Genomic DNA, 16475 nt, shown 5'->3' on the forward strand with positions numbered 1-16475 from the left:
TATTATACTATTACATGACCAATCTCATCCAATCCCTACCATCCCCTTCAGCCTACAGCGGGGGAATTACTCACACATGGATGGGGGAAACATGGCTGGTCGATGGAGAGGCGTCGGTGGTGATGGTGGCGATGATCTCCTCCAATTCCCCGTCCCGACGGAGTGCCAGAATGGAGACTTCTGGCTCCCGAGACGGAGTTTCGCGATGTGGCGGCGTTCTGGAGGGTTTCTGGCGACTTCGACTTCTCCCCGTGCGTTTTTAGGTCGAAGACAATAAGTAGTCCGAAGGAGGGCGTCGGGGGCCAGCCGAGGCCGCCACACACTAGGGCCGCGCGGGCCCCTCCTGGCTTGCCCTTCTGGCTCCGTAAGTATTCTGGGAAAATAGGACCTTCCGCATAAATTCCGAGGTTTTTCCTGAAAGTTGAATTTCTGCACAAAAACGAGACACCAGAGCAATTCTGCTTGAAAACGAGTGTTAGTCCGTGTTAGTTGCATCCAAAATACACAAATTAGAGGCAAAACAATAGCAAAAGTGTTCGGGAAAGTAGATACGTTTTGGACGTATCAACTCCCCCCAAGCTTAGCTTATTGCTTGTCCTCAAGCAATTCGATTAACAAGCCGAGCGATAAAAGAACTTTCACGAACACATTTGTTCATATGATGTAAATATTCTCATGCTATGGCTAACACTTAGGCAGTTCATAATAAGATACATGCAAATAAGATCATCTAATAGCTATGTCAATCATGGAAAGGTACCAACAATTAATAATAAGCATCATGAATCATGTATATAAGCAGGATTGCAATGTTCATAAAAGAGTATGATAGAGTGGTATCTCGCTTGCCCATATTTGATCAACAAAACATAAATGCTCGGGCACCTCTCGAAGTTCATAGAAAGACTAGAAATAGTGATTGTCAAAGATAAAAGCATCAAAGTTATACCACAATCAATCATATTTTGAGACAAGCATATTATGCTAAGAATAACAGTTGTGCTCTCAAGAAAGTGCTCAAAGAAAGGATGGAGACACAACATAAAAGTAAAAGATTGACCCTTCGCAGAGGGAAGCAGGGATTAACATGCGCTAGAGCTTTTCATTTTTAAAATAGGAGTAAAATTGTTTTGAAAGGTGTTTGTTGTTGTCAACGAATGGTAATGGGTACACCAACTACCTCGCCAACCGGACTCTCAAGAGCGGCTCCCATGAAGGACGTTATCTCTACCAGCAAGGTAGATCATCCCTCTTCTCTTTTGTTTACACACGTATTTTAGTTTTATTATGAGTGACACTCCCCCAACCTTTGCTTACACAAGCCATGGCTAACCAAATCCTCGGGTGCCTTCCATCAATCACATACCATGGAGGAGTATCTATTTGCAAAATTAAGTTGCTTACTGATGAATCGAGCAAAACATGTGAAGAGAATTATTAGTAAAGTTTGATTAATCGGGGTTGGGAACCCCATTGCCAGCTCTTTTTGCAAAATTATTGGATAAGCGGATGTGCCACTAGTCCATATGAAAGTCCGTCAAGAGTAAATGACAAGATTGAAAGATAAACACCACATACTTCCTCATGAGTTATGAAACATTAACACAAATTGAGAAGCATTTTGAAGGTTTAAAGGTAGCACATGAGAATTTACTTGGAATGGTTTGAAATGCCATGCATAGGTATTTATGGTGGACACTTTGGAATAACTTGGTTTTCATGTATTTGGAAGCACGAGCAGCGTTCCCGCTCAGTACAAGTGAAGGCTAGCAAAAAACTAGGGAGCGACAAATCAAGAGAGCGATGACTTGTCATAATCATGCTTGCGGCAAAATAAATTAGCCGAGGCATAAAAGTGATACAAGAACTCCGAAGCAATGTAAATCATCGAGGCTTAATTGACTCTTGTTCAGTCATATGCATGCGTGAGCATGTGCCAAGTTAATTCAAACAAATTATTCGGAGGAGGATACCACAATATCATACCTATTTATGAATAAAACAATGCAAGCAAACATCCATGACATGCTACTCATATTAATAAATTGGAGCTAAACATGAGAGATCATGAACTACTAGACTTTCTTAAATGACATATACCTCACATGAACCAACTAAGCATGCTCATATGGATGAGTATATGTACAAAAATGAAAACAAATAGAGTTCATACCAGCCTCTCACCATAATCAGATCGTCGTATATCGTCATTATTGCTTTTTCACTTGTGTAGCTTGAATAATATGGAATGAAAACCACGCTCCAGCCACCGAAGACCATTGAACTCATAAAGAACTTTACAAAACCAAAGAAGAACATCAAATATTTTTGGTGTTTTCGAATTTGGAAGCAAGAATAAAAGGAAGCAAGCAAACAAAGCAAAATCTTTTTGGATTTTCTTATAGCAAACCAACGATATCAAATAAGGTAAGATAAAATCAAGACACTAAAGTAAACAAATGGTGAAGAGAAACAATCAGAAATATTTTTGGTCTTTTTGTGTTTTAGGAAAGAAACAAAGCAAGAACAAGAAAATGAAAACTAAAAGAAACACAGAAAAGTAAGATGGCAGAAATCTTCCAAAACTTGACAGCTGTTGACTGCCAAAACCCACCGGCGGGCAGCGGCCTTGTCAACACCGTAGAGCCGGGAAGAGCCTAGAGCTGCGGCTGGCTGAGACCCCTCCGAGCGACGGCCCGCAATGCTCTTCTGGTCACACGCGGCGATGCGAAGTGCAAGGGCGTGCCACCCGACCTATACCTGGTCGGGAAGGTGATGGGGATGCCTCGCTTAGTTTCTGCAGGGCATACATATAAACGTTAAATACGAGCCTCGATCGGCTCTCAGGTTATCCTGTGAATCAGCTCAAAGAGCCGATCCACCCATGATTCGTACGGGGTGCACGAATACTTGGTGGTCCTGCTTGATCAAGATAGAGCTAATGAGATCTACGACGATTTAGGGTTTTCACCGCATAATCGGATCATCCTACTCCGGAGTTGGGCCTCGCGGCCACGCACGGTGCTCGTAAGCCGATCCTAAACAAGGCCTAAAAACCAACACGAAGTTGATCCTCGGAACATCCTGTTTAGGACTTGCGAACGCCACCCTACGTGCCACTGGATCCTCCCCCTTTGTAAGGCCTAACTATTGCGAGATATTAAACTAATCCTTGTAGAACAAGGAGCAATCGTAACGGATCAGATCTACTAAATAATGATCAAGCGGGGTGCCGCCCCCACACCTGAGATAGGTGTGAGGGCGGCTAGATATGCAAGGGTTGCACTACGTAAGCATGCTTAAACGAAGAACAATGCTAACCCTAACACATCTAATGATAACTACGTTGCTCGCCATCAAAAGCGCTTCGATACGAGCAACGCATGAACAACGTGGGGCTTGTGCTGCCTAGATCGCAAGATGCGATCTAGGCAGCATGTCGCTTACCTGATAGAAACCCTCGAGACGAAGGAGTTGGCGATGCGCCGAGATTGGTTTGTTTGGGGTTGAACGTGAGTTGTTGTTTATTCCATAAACCCTAAGTACATATTTATAGTCCAGGGGACTTTCTAATGTGGGCGTGCACCAAACCGTGCACGAGTAAGATTCTACTTTCTAAACTAAAATGCGATCTAATATTTTACAGATACAAGGGCAATTAAACCCAACTTGGTATAACAGGCCGATTCACGTGATCCTCCATGTATACTTCCTTTAAGCCCATCTCGATTGCGGCCCACCTCGACTCGGTTAAATTCCGGTGATAACACATGCCCCCTGGTTTTGGAATTGGTAATTCCAAAATCACTCTGCTTTCCTTCGTCGGGTCATGTCGTGGCAGAGACCGTCGCGGTATCCCTCATGATGATGCCTTGCCTTCTCAACTTCTCCGCGTGACCTGGCAGTTTTTTTTTTAGGCACCACTTCCTCGGAAACTGCTGTGGCATTGAATTTCCACTATATCCTCCTTCGATTTAACCGCTCTGAACAGTTCTCCTCTGTATCTCCTTCGCATTAGTACTCCAAAAGCCCTCCCAGCCACCATGTCTTCTTCCTCCTCTGCTCCATCGGATCTTGCCAGCCAATCCTCCACGTCCCGTGAGCCGACGCCGGAGTACAACGCGGCGGCGGTCCACGCGGCCAACACCCGCCGCGCCATTGCGGCCGGGGAGGAGTCGGACCACGACTTCTCCATCGCGGTCCGAGGACGACCAATCCTTGACGGACGGGGAGAGCGACCTCCGCCTCCTCGCCGTTGGGGAAACGGAGGAGGAGAGTGACGACGACAGCTTCTCCTGCGACTTCACCTCTTCCGGGGAGGAGGAGGAGCAGGAAGAGGAGAAGGAGGACGACGACGAGAGCTCCTCCGACGAGCCGCCGGCCAAGAGGTTCTGCCCTTGGCCGGGCAATCTTAGCGACTTCGACAGCGACGAGGACGACGGCGACGAAGAAGATGAAGACAACGAGGGCCCGGTCGGCGGCCATTGGAGCGACGACGAGCCCGCCGGGAGCAGCGCCGATAGTAGCGACGACGGCGACGACGAGGGCGGTGATGGCCCATAGATAGGACCTCTAGAATAGGGCCGGTAGTAGCGAGATGGGGCAATGGATCCCCTAGTATTTCCCTTTTGAGAGCAATTAGCTCTTTATGTAAGAAATCTCATCTTAATCAATGAAGAACTTTTCCCCAATTTTGATTTTGCCGATTCCTTCTGAGTTTAATTGAGCCGATTCTCTCTCCTACTGACCTTGCCGATTCGTCCCCTTTGCCAATGCGTAATGAGCCGATCGCACCGCATCGGTCCTTTGAAATTCACCCTTCTCTTCTTCAGCTGATGATTTTCTAAATCTGGTGGAAAATGCGGGATCTTCAGGAAAACCTTCGAACTTTTCCAACCAAACCCAATAATCCTTTTCGGTACCCATCATTGTGAAGAAGGTTGTAATGAAGGATCAGCCGATGGTATCCCCATCGGTTCTTTAAACGAGTATCCACTAGGCTCTGCTGCCCCCGAGCCTCACTCGAGCCTGCTGCCCCCGAGCCTCACTCGAGGCGAGAATGTCGAAGAGAATGTGCCACAGCCGATCCTCTTTCTTCCTCCGACAGCCGATAATCTTCCGTTTCAGCTGAACTAGCCCCAAAGATTGGAAATCCTTGACAAAAAGGTTCAGGAACCCGGATCGGCTCGAAGCAGCTGGAGAAGTTTCCATTGTTTTACTCCCTCGAGGCAACAGAAGGCACCACCGTTGGTCTAGACCTGGTGGAGACTCGATAAACATTGCATAATTCCACTAAAGTCGATGGCTACGCATCGGCTGCCTCTCAATTGTAAAGTCGATGCCCTCGCATCGGCTGTAAAAAATTTTGTTTGTTTCTTTTTTTTATTTATTTGGCCGATTTTTCTTAATCGGCCCCCAATGTTTCATTGCACGTATGTTCTCACATGTTTTGTCTGCACATGTTCATCTGATTATATGCCCCCCGAGCCGATACCTGCTGGATGACTGCAGATATCGGCTTGTATGGATAGCCAGGGCACTGCACTTGTACGTCGGCTCCGCAAAAATCCACGCTGACTCTCGTCTGCCGACGTGGCCACTGCTCAGTAGATCGGTGCTGAACGCAAGCGGAACATGTGGTGAAAGTAATTTTGGCCGATTGCTTGGAATCGGCCTCCATATTCATTGGAGAGCTGACTGAAGGTCCTGTAATGTCCCTTCATAAACTTTTTGGGGCCGATCACAAGGATCAGCCTCGCTTGGTTTGCTCATTGGTTTAATCTTGCTATTCGGTTAGGCTGGATAAAACCAACCCAACCTCTGACTTGATGCGCTTGCTGTCGTCCACCTTGAGTGCACCGTAGAGTCGTGGAGCACTAAACTCTGTCGGCAAGACGAGTACCATGTTTGTACCAGCCGATGTCTCATCATCGGCTTTCCTCTGTTTGGGGCGCCACTCCATTTTCCGTGGACGACCCTCTTCATCCAGGGTTCGCTGAACTTTTGCAGCCGGATCAGGTCGTGCCTTCCTTAGCGTATGTAGGTATAACCTTTCGGCTTCCTCCGGGCCGCGCAATCGCCGAACCCTGCGCTTTTGGGAACGGCTGAGTCCGTCGGGGGCACCACCTTGGCCGGTGGTACCTGTCTTCTTCCACTTCCCCTCGTCTTCCGAATCCTCAAGATCTGCCCAACGAGGTGACTCGGCGCGTTTGCTTTGTGGCGGGAGAGGCCCTAGGCGCTCGAACACGGACACGTTGGCTGCCTCCTTCTTCTTCTTGTTGCATTACGGGCAATTGCCGATTGTGGGCAATCGGCTCATTCCTGAATCCCGGCGGTGTCTGAAGAAGGGGCAGTCCCAGTGTCTGGCGTTGTCATCTTGCTCCCTTGATGTTTCCGTGGCACAGCGCTCGTGCTCCTCCTCATCGCGATCCTGCCGATGATATCTTCTGGCTTCTCTAGCCAGACGATCTCCTCTATCATCATAATTGGACCGTCGGCGTTGGTCATGCCGACTCACATATTTGTTGAGGAGGTGATCGAGAGAGGGTCGCCGATATCTTATATTCTTCACCTCTCCCTCCGTGACATAGCGCTTGCCATCATGACGGAGCCGATCGCGTGGAGCGGCCTCCTCCGTATCCTTGCTATGAGAGCAGCTGCCCTCATCTCCATCTTTGCCGAGTGGTTCCCGGGTCCTACCATGTTGATGCTGAACGAGGGACCTGGGCTGGCAACCCTCGGGGTAGGTGACTTCCACTATGTTAACGGCGGGGAAGGGTTGGGTGTCGACCTTCATGGCGTACTTGGTTGAAAATTAGCCGCCCCTTCTCTATCGCCGCTTGGATGTGCTTGACGCCACACCGGCGGTCGTTGGTGGCATGGGAAAGCGAGTTGTGGAATTTGCGGTACGGCTTTCCGTTTAGCTCCTTCGCCGTGGGGAACTTGAGACCTTCAGGAATCGTCAACTGTTTCTCCTTGAGCAGGAGGTCGAAGATTTGCTCAGTCTTGGTCACGTCGAAATCAAATCCCCGGGCGGTGATGGCGTGTATTTCACACGTTCGTTGGGCAACCCCAAGAGGAAGGTATGATGAGCACAGCAGCAAGTTTTCCCTCAGAAAGAAACCAAGGTTTATCGAACCAGGAGGAGCCAAGAAGCACGTTGAAGGTTGATGGCGGCGGGATGTAGTGCGGCGCAACACCAGAGATTCCGGTGCCAACGTGGAACCTGCACAACACAACCAAGCTACTTTGCCCCAACGAAACAGTGAGGTTGTCAATCTCACCGGCTTCTCTGTAACAAAGGATTAACCGTATTGTGTGGAAGATGATTGTTTGCAGAGAAAACGAGTAAAAACAAGTATTGCGAGTAGATTGTATTTCGATAAAGAGAATTGGACCGGGGTCCACAGTTCACTAGAGGTGTCTCTCCCATAAGACGAACAGCATGTTGGGTGAACAAATTACAGTTGGGCAATTGACAAATAAAGAGAGCATGACAATGCACATACATATCATGATGAGTATAGTGAGATTTAATTGGGCATTACGACAAAGTACATAGACCGCCATCCAACCGCATCTATGCCTAAAAAGTCCACCTTCGAGGTTATCATCCGAACCCCCTCCAGTATTAAGTTGCAAGCAACGAGACAATTGCATTAAGTATGGTGCGTAATGTAATCAACAACTACATCCTTAGACATAGCATCAATGTTTTATCCCTAGTGGCAACAGCACAACACAACCTTAGAACTTTCGTCACTCGTCCCAGTGTCAATGCGGGCATGAACCCACTATCGAGCATAAGTACTCCCTCTTGGAGTTAAAAGCATCTACTTGGCCAGAGCATCTACTAATAACGGAGAGCATGCAAGATCATAAACAACACATAAGCATAACTTTGATAATCAACATAACAAGTATTCTCTATTCATCGGATCCCAACAAACGCAACATATAGAATTACATATAGATGATCTTGATCATGATAGGCAGCTCACAAGATCCGACAATGATAGCACAATGGGGAGAAGACAACCATCTAGCTACTGCTATGGACCCATAGTCCAGGGGTAGACTACTCACTCATCACTCCGGAGGCGACCATGGCGGTGTAGAGTCCTCCGGGAGATGAATCCCCTCTCCGGCAGGGTGCCGGAGGCGATCTCCGGGATCCCCCGAGATGGGATCGGCGGCGACGGCGTCTCAGTAATGTTTTCCGTATCGTGGCTCTCGGTACTGGGGGTTTCGTCACGGAGGCTATTTGTAGGCGGAAGGGCAAGTCGAGAGGCGGCACGGGGGCCCACACCACAGGGCCGCGCGGCCAAGGGGGGGGCCGCGCCGCCCTAGGGTTTGGCCACCCCGTGGCCCCTCTTCGTCTCTCCTTCGGACTTCCGGAAGCTTCGTGAGAAAATAGGCCTCCGGGCTTTTATTTCGTCCAATTCCGAGAATATTTCTTTACTAGGATTTCGAAACCAAAAACAGCGAGAACAACGAAGCGGCACTTCGGCATCTTGTTAATAGGTTAGTTCCAGAAAATGCACGAATATGATATAAAGTGTGCATAAAACATGTAGATAACATCAATAATGTGGCATGGAACACAAGAAATTATCGATACGTTGGAGACGTATCAGCATCCCCAAGCTTAGTTCTGCTCGTCCGGCGAGGTAAAACGATAACAAAGATAATTTCTGGAGTGACATGCCATCATAAACTTGATCATACTATTTGTAAAGCATATGTAGAGAATGCAGCGATCAAAACAATGTGTATGACATGAGTAAACAAGTGAATCATAAAGCAAAGACTTTTCATGAATAGTACTTCAAGACAAGCATCAATAAGTCTTGCATAAGAGTTAACTCATAAAGCAATAATTCAAAGTAAAGGTATTGAAGCAACACAAAAGAAGATTAAGTTTCAGCGGTTGCTTTCAACTTGTAACATGTATATCTCATGGATATTGTCAACATAGAGTAATATAATAAGTGCAATAAGCAAGTATGTAGGAATCAATGCACAGTTCACACAAGTGTTTGCTTCTTGAGGTGGAGAGAAATAGGTGAACTGACTCAACATTGAAAGTAAAAGAATGGTCCTCATAGAGGAAAAGCATCGATTGCTATATTTGTGCTAGAGCTTTGATTTTGAAAACATGAAACAATTTTGTCAACGGTAGTAATAAAGCATATGCATCATGTAAATTATATCTTATAAGTTGCAAGCCTCATGCATAGTGTACTAATAGTGCTCGCACCTTGTCCTAATTAGCTTGGACTACCTGGATTATCACCGCAATACATATGCTTTAACCAAGTATCACAAAGGGGTACCTCTATGCCGCCTGTACAAAGGTCTAAGGAGAAAGCTCGCATTTGGATTTCTCGCTTTTGATTATTCTCAACTTAGACATCCATACCGGGACAACATAGACAACGAGATAATGGACTCCTCTTTTAATGCTTTAAGCATTCAACAACAATTAATTCTTTTCTCATTAGAGATTTGAGGATGTTTGTCCAAAACTGAAACTTCCACCATGGAACATGGCTTTAGTTAGCGGCCCAATGTTCTTCTCTCACAATATGCATGCTCAAACCATTCAACTCAGTGTAGATCGCCCTTACTTCCGACACGACGAACATGCATAGCAACTCACATGAAATTCAACAATGAGTTGATGGCGTTCCCCGATAAACATGGTTATCGCACAACAAGCAACTTAATAAGAGATAAAGTGCATAATTACATATTCAATACCACAATAGTTTTTAAGCTATTTGTCCCATGAGCTATATATTGCAAAGGTGAATGATGGAATTTTAAAGGTAGCACTCAAGCAATTTACTTTGGAATGGCTGGAAAATACCATGTAGTAGGTAGGTATGGTGGACACAAATGGCATAGTGGTTGGCTCAAGTATTTTGGATGCATGAGAAGTATTCCCTCTCGATACAAGGTTTAGGCTAGCAAGGTTGTTTGAGGCAAACACAAGGATGAACTAGTACAACAAAACTCACATAAAAGACATATTGAAAGCATTATAATACTCTATACCGTCTTCCTTGTTGTTCAAACTCAATACTAGAAATTATCTAGACCTTAGAGAAACCAAATATGCAAACCAAATTTTAGCATGCTCTATGTATTTCTTCATTAATGGGTGCAAAGCATATGATGCAAGAGCTTAAACATGAGCACAACAATTGCCAAGTATCACATTACCCAAGACATTTATAGCAATTACTACATGTATCATTTTCCAATTCCAACCATATAACAATTTAACGAAGGAGAAACTTCGCCATGAATACTATGAGTAGAAACCAAGGACATATTTGTCCATATGCTACAGCGGAGTGTGTATCTCTCCCATAAAGTGAATGCTAGGATCCATTTTATTCAAACAAAACAAAAACAAAAACAAACCGACGCTCCAAGAAAAAGCACATAAGATGTGGCCGAATAAAAATGTAGTTTCGGGGAGGAACTCGATAATTTGTTGATGAAGAAGGGGATGCCTTGGGCATCCCCAAGCTTAGACGCTTGAGTCTTCTTGATATATGCAGGGGTGAACCACCGGGTGCATCCCCAAGCTTAGAGCTTTCACTCTCCTTGATCATGTTGCATCATACTCCTCTCTTGATCCTTGAAAACTTCCTCCACACCAAACTCGAAACAACTCATTAGAGGGTTAGTGCACAATATAAATTGACATATTCAGAGGTGACACAATCATTCTTAACACTTCTGGACATTGCATAATGCTACTGGACATTAGTGGATCAAAGAAATTCATCCAACATAGCAAAAGAGGCAATGCGAAATAAAAGGCAGAATCTGTCAAAACAGAACAGTTCGTATTGACGAATTTTAAAATGGCATCAGACTTGCTCAAATGAAAATGCTCAAATTGAATGAAAGTTGCGTACATATCTGAGGATCATGCACGTAAATTGGCATAATTTTCTGAGCTTCCTGCAGGGCAGTGGGCTCAGATTCGTGACAGCAAAGAAATCTGGAACTGCGCAGTAATCCAAATCTAGTACTTACTTTTCTATCAACGGCTTAACTTGGCACAACAAAACTCAAAACTAAGATAAGGAGAGGTTGCTACAGTAGTAAACAACTTCCAAGACACAAAATAAAAACAAAGTACTGTAGGTAAAAACATGGGTTGTCTCCCATAAGCGCTTTTCTTTAACGCCTTTCAGCTAGGCGCAGAAAGTGTGTATCAAGTATTATCGAAGGGTGGTGCATTCTCAGCGAGGTGTGGAGTTTTCTCAACTAGGCATATTATATTAGATACATAAGTTTTAGCATCTCCCTTTTCATTAGTCTTAGGTGTGCTACTCTCATCAAACAAATTTTCAGGAACAAGCCAAGCATAATTATTTTCTAGTGCATCATTCATAGCTAGGAGCTTGCATGGTATTGGTGCTTTGATCTCCTCACCATCATCAATATTATTAGTGTATCTTATTCTATCCATATCCATCTTTTCAAGGAGACTAGCAAAATTAGTAGGAGAACCAAGCATATTGAATTTAGCAAACACCTTTCTAGCTTCTCTTGCTAGACCACCAAATTCTCTAAGAAGGGTTTCTAAAACAAAATCTTTCTTTTCCCCTTCTTCCATATCACCAAGCGTGAAAAACATGTGTTGGATTATAGGATTAAGATTAACAAATTTAGTTTCCAACAGGCGAACTAAAGCAGCAGCAGCAATTTCATAAGTGGGAGCAAGGTCTACCAAGTGGCTATCTTCAAATTCTTCAATGGTACTAACATGGGTGAAAAATTCTTCTATATTGTTCCTCCCAACTATAGACCCTTGTCCTACCGGTATGTTCTTTGTGGTAAAATTAAAAGGAAACATGATGAGTAAAGTAAATGCAAGTAAACTAATTTTTTTGTGTTTTTGATATAGCAAACGAGATAGCAAATAAAGTAAAGCTAGCAACTAATTTTTTTGTGTTTTGATTTAGTGCAGCAAACAAAGTAGTAAATAAAATAAAGCAAGACAAAAACAAAGTAAAGAGATTGAGAAGTGGAGACTCCCCTTGCAGCGTGTCTTGATCTCCCCGGCAACGGCGCCGAGAAAATATGCTTGATGGCGTGTATTTCACACGTTCGTTGGGCAACCCCAAGAGGAAGGTATGATGAGCACAGCAGCAAGTTTTCCCTCGGAAAGAAACCAAGGTTTATCGAACCAGGAGGAGCCAAGAAGCACGTTGAAGGTTGATGGCGGCGGGATGTAGTGCGGCGCAACACCAGAGATTCCGGTGCCAACGTGGAACCTGCACAACACAACCAAGCTACTTTGCCCCAACGAAACAGTGAGGTTGTCAATCTCACCGGCTTGCTTGTAACAAAGGATTAACCGTATTGTGTGGAAGATGATTGTTTGCGAGAAAACAGTAAAAACAAGTATTGCGATAGATTGTATTTCGAGTAAAGAGAATTGGACCGGGGTCCACGGTTCACTAGAGGTGTCTCTCCCATAAGACGAACGAGCATGTTGGGTGAACAAATTACGGTTGGGCAATTGACAAATAAAGAGAGCATGACAATGCACATACATATCATGATGAGTATAGTGAGATTTAATTGGGCATTACGACAAAGTACATAGACCGCCATCCAAGCTGCATCTATGCCTAAAAAGTCCACCTTCGAGTTATCATCCGAACCCCCTCCGAGTATTAAGTTGCAAGCAACGGACAATTGCATTAAGTATGGTGCGTAATGTAATCAACAACTACATCCTTAGACATAGCATCAATGTTTTATCCCTAGTGGCAACGAGCACAACACAACCTTAGAACTTTCGTCACCTGTCCCGTGTGTCAATGCGGGCATGAACCCACTATCGAGCATAAGTACTCCCTCTTGGAGTTAAAAGCATCTACTTGGCCAGAGCATCTACTAATAACGGAGAGCATGCAAGATCATAAACAACACATAAGCATAACTTTGATAATCAACATAACAAGTATTCTCTATTCATCGGATCCCAACAAACGCAACATATAGAATTACATATAGATGATCTTGATCATGATAGGCAGCTCACAAGATCCGACAATGATAGCACAATGGGGAGAAGACAACCATCTAGCTACTGCTATGGACCCATAGTCCAGGGGTAGACTACTCACTCATCACTCCGGAGGCGACCATGGCGGTGTAGAGTCCTCCGGGAGATGAATCCCCTCTCCGGCGAGGGTGCCGGAGGCGATCTCCGGGATCCCCCGAGATGGGATCGGCGGCGACGGCGTCTCGGTAATGTTTTCCGTATCGTGGCTCTCGGTGCCGGGGGTTTCGTCACGGAGGCTATTTGTAGGCGGAAGGGCAAGTCGAGAGACGGCACGGGGGCCCACACCACGGGGCCGCGCGGCCAAGGGGGGCCGCGCCGCCTAGGGTTTGGCCACCCCGTGGCCCTCTTCGTCTCTCCTTCGGACTTCCGGAAGCTTCGTGAGAAAATAGGCCTCTCGGGCTTTTATTTCGTCCAATTCCGAGAATATTTCTTTACTAGGATTTACGAAACCAAAAACAGCGAGAAAACGACAAGCGGCACTTCGGCATCTTGTTAATAGGTTAGTTCCGGAAAATGCACGAATATGATATAAAGTGTGCATAAAACATGTAGATAACATCAATAATGTGGCATGGAACACAAGAAATTATCGATACGTTGGAGACGTATCGGGCGGCCCCGGTGGCTTTACCCATTTGCGGGACACGGGGTTCCTCCCCGAGTCCACTCAGCCATCGCTATTTCTTGGTCTCCCGCGAGTACTTCATCTTCCTCTGTATCGACCATGACTACTGCACGCTTGAACTTGTCTTGGTACGAGTCCGGGTGGCGCTGTTCATATGCTGATAGTTTCGAACCATGTGCGCCGGCGAGGGATAATCTGCTTGGGAGGCCATGTCCTTGAGCTGTGTTGCAAGGCCGGCTACCGCCAACTCGGCTGCTTCCTTTTCGGTTATACGAACCGAATAACATCGGTTCCTAAGATTCCTGAAGCGCTGGATGTACTCTGTCACCGTTTCCCGCGCTTCGACGTAGTTGTGCTAGATCGGCAATGCCGGACTCGGAAGCTTCCGAATGGTATTGCTTATGGAACTGTTCTTCCAATTGCTTCCAAGACTTGGATGGAGTTTGCTGGCAAAGAGGTGTACCACCCAAAAGCCGATCCCGTGAGGGACTGTGAAAAGAGCCTCACGCGAAGCTGATCCGACACTGAAGCCGGTCCTAGTTGAGCCAAATATCGGCCGACGTGCTCGATGGAGCTGGAGCCATCCGATCCACCGAATTTGGAGAAGTCGGGGAGCCGATATTTAGGTGGCGGCGGGATCATCTCGTAATCGTCGGGGTACGGCTTGGAATAGCCGATCGCCCTTCTTTTCGGCACCATGCCGAGCTGGTCTCTCAGTATGGTACTGATCTGATCCGCTGTGCTGGCCGTAGGAGTTGCACTCTGAAGATTCGCCGGGGTGGCGTACTTAGCCAGCCATGTTTGCTTTTCCAGCTCTGAGCCAGCTGCAGGAGCTGGGCTCGGGAGTTTCGTCGGTGTGGCGTACTTAGTTAGCCACGTCTGCTTCTCAAGCTCTGTCGGCCGACGTTCCTCCTGTCTTCGCCGGAGTCCCCGATGTTGTGGCCTGGTTTGTGAGTGCCCGATCACCACAATCCGGCACATACGTGCACGCGTATCCTTGAGGGATCTCCTTAGGCGCCTCCATTAAGAGCTCGGTAGTCACTAGGGTCACCACCAATCTTGTAGACGAGGAATGCCGGTGTAGTCGGCACTTCGGCGAGTGCTGCCAACGCATATGGCAGCGGTGGACGGGACTGGAATGGCAACTCTCCTTGATGAGTCCCGAGAGCTGGTCCCGACGGCGAGTACCGGTGGCTCATGATCTCCTGGATTACGCGCGAGCGACACGCTCCAACACGTTGACCAAGTTTTCGAGTGGCGATGTAGCGAGTGAGCCACCAAGTAGTTGATCTCCGCCGCAGGTCCCCGGTGCGTTCCTCCGACGGGGCGAGAGGTCTATCCCATCGAGAGCACCTTGCGGTGAGAATCCCTTCCACCCGATGCCATGGGAACGGGTTCTCCGAAAAGAGCCGATGAGGTCGGCTTCGAGGGTGGCCTTGATCTCGTTGTATTGCTTCTTGAGCTCGTCGGGCAGCTCCTCGTAGGTGACCGGCGTGCCGTCCGCCATCTCAGATGTAGATGGCGATGTGGTTGATGTAGACGATTGTCCCACCGGCGTGCCGAGAATGTGTTGATTGCCAAAACCCACCGGCGGGCAGCGGCCTTGTCAACACCGTAGAGCCGGGAAGAGCCTAGAGCTGCGGCTGGCCGAGACCCCTCCGAGCGACGGCCCGCAATGCTCTTCCGGTCACACGCGGCGATGCGAAGTGCAAGGGCGTGCCACCCGACCTATACCTGGTCAGGAAGGTGATGGGGATGCCTCGCTTAGTTTCCTGCAGGGCATACATATAAACGTTAAATACGAGCCTCGATCGGCTCTCAGGTTATCCTGTGAATCGGCTCAAAGAGCCGATCCACCCATGATTCGTACGGGGTGCACGAATACTTGGTGGTCCTGCTTGATCAAGATAGAGCTAATGAGATCTACGACGATTTAGGGTTTTCACCGCATAATCGGATCATCCTACTCCGAGGTTGGGCCTCGCGGCCACGCACGGTGCTCGTAAGCCGATCCTAAACAAGGCCTAAAAACCAACACGAAGTTGATCCTCGGAACATCCTGTTTAGGACTTGCGAACGCCACCCTACGTGCCACTGGATCCTCCCCCTCTTTGTAAGGCCTAACTATTGCAGATATTAAACTAATCCTTGTAGAACAAGGAGCAATCGTAACGGATCAGATCTACTAAATAATGATCAAGCGGGGTGCCGCCCCCACACCGAGATAGGTGTGAGGGCGGCTAGATATGCAAGGGTTGCACTACGTAAGCATGCTTAAACGAAGAACAATGCTAACCCTAACACATCTAATGATAACTACGTTGCTCGCCATCAAAAGCGCTTCGATACGAGCAACGCATGAACAACGTGGGGCTTGTGCTGCCTAGATCGCAAGATGCGATCTAGGCAGCATGTCGCTACCTGATAGAAACCCTCGAGACGAAGGAGTTGGCGATGCGCCGAGATTGGTTTGTTTGGGGTTGAACGTGAGTTGTTGTTTATTCCATAAACCCTAAGTACATATTTATAGTCCAGGGGACTTTCTAATGTGGGCGTGCACCAAACCGTGCACGAGTAAGATTCTACTTTCTAAACTAAAATGCGATCTAATATTTTACAGATACAAGGGCAATTAAACCCAACTTGGTATAACAGGCCGATTCACGTAATCCTCCATGTATACTTCCTTTAAGCCCATCTTGATTGCGGCCCACCTCGACTCGGTTAAATTCTGGTGATAACAACGGA

Source organism: Lolium rigidum, chromosome 2 (genome assembly GCF_022539505.1).
Source record: "Lolium rigidum isolate FL_2022 chromosome 2, APGP_CSIRO_Lrig_0.1, whole genome shotgun sequence".
Lineage (NCBI taxonomy): Eukaryota > Viridiplantae > Streptophyta > Magnoliopsida > Poales > Poaceae > Lolium > Lolium rigidum.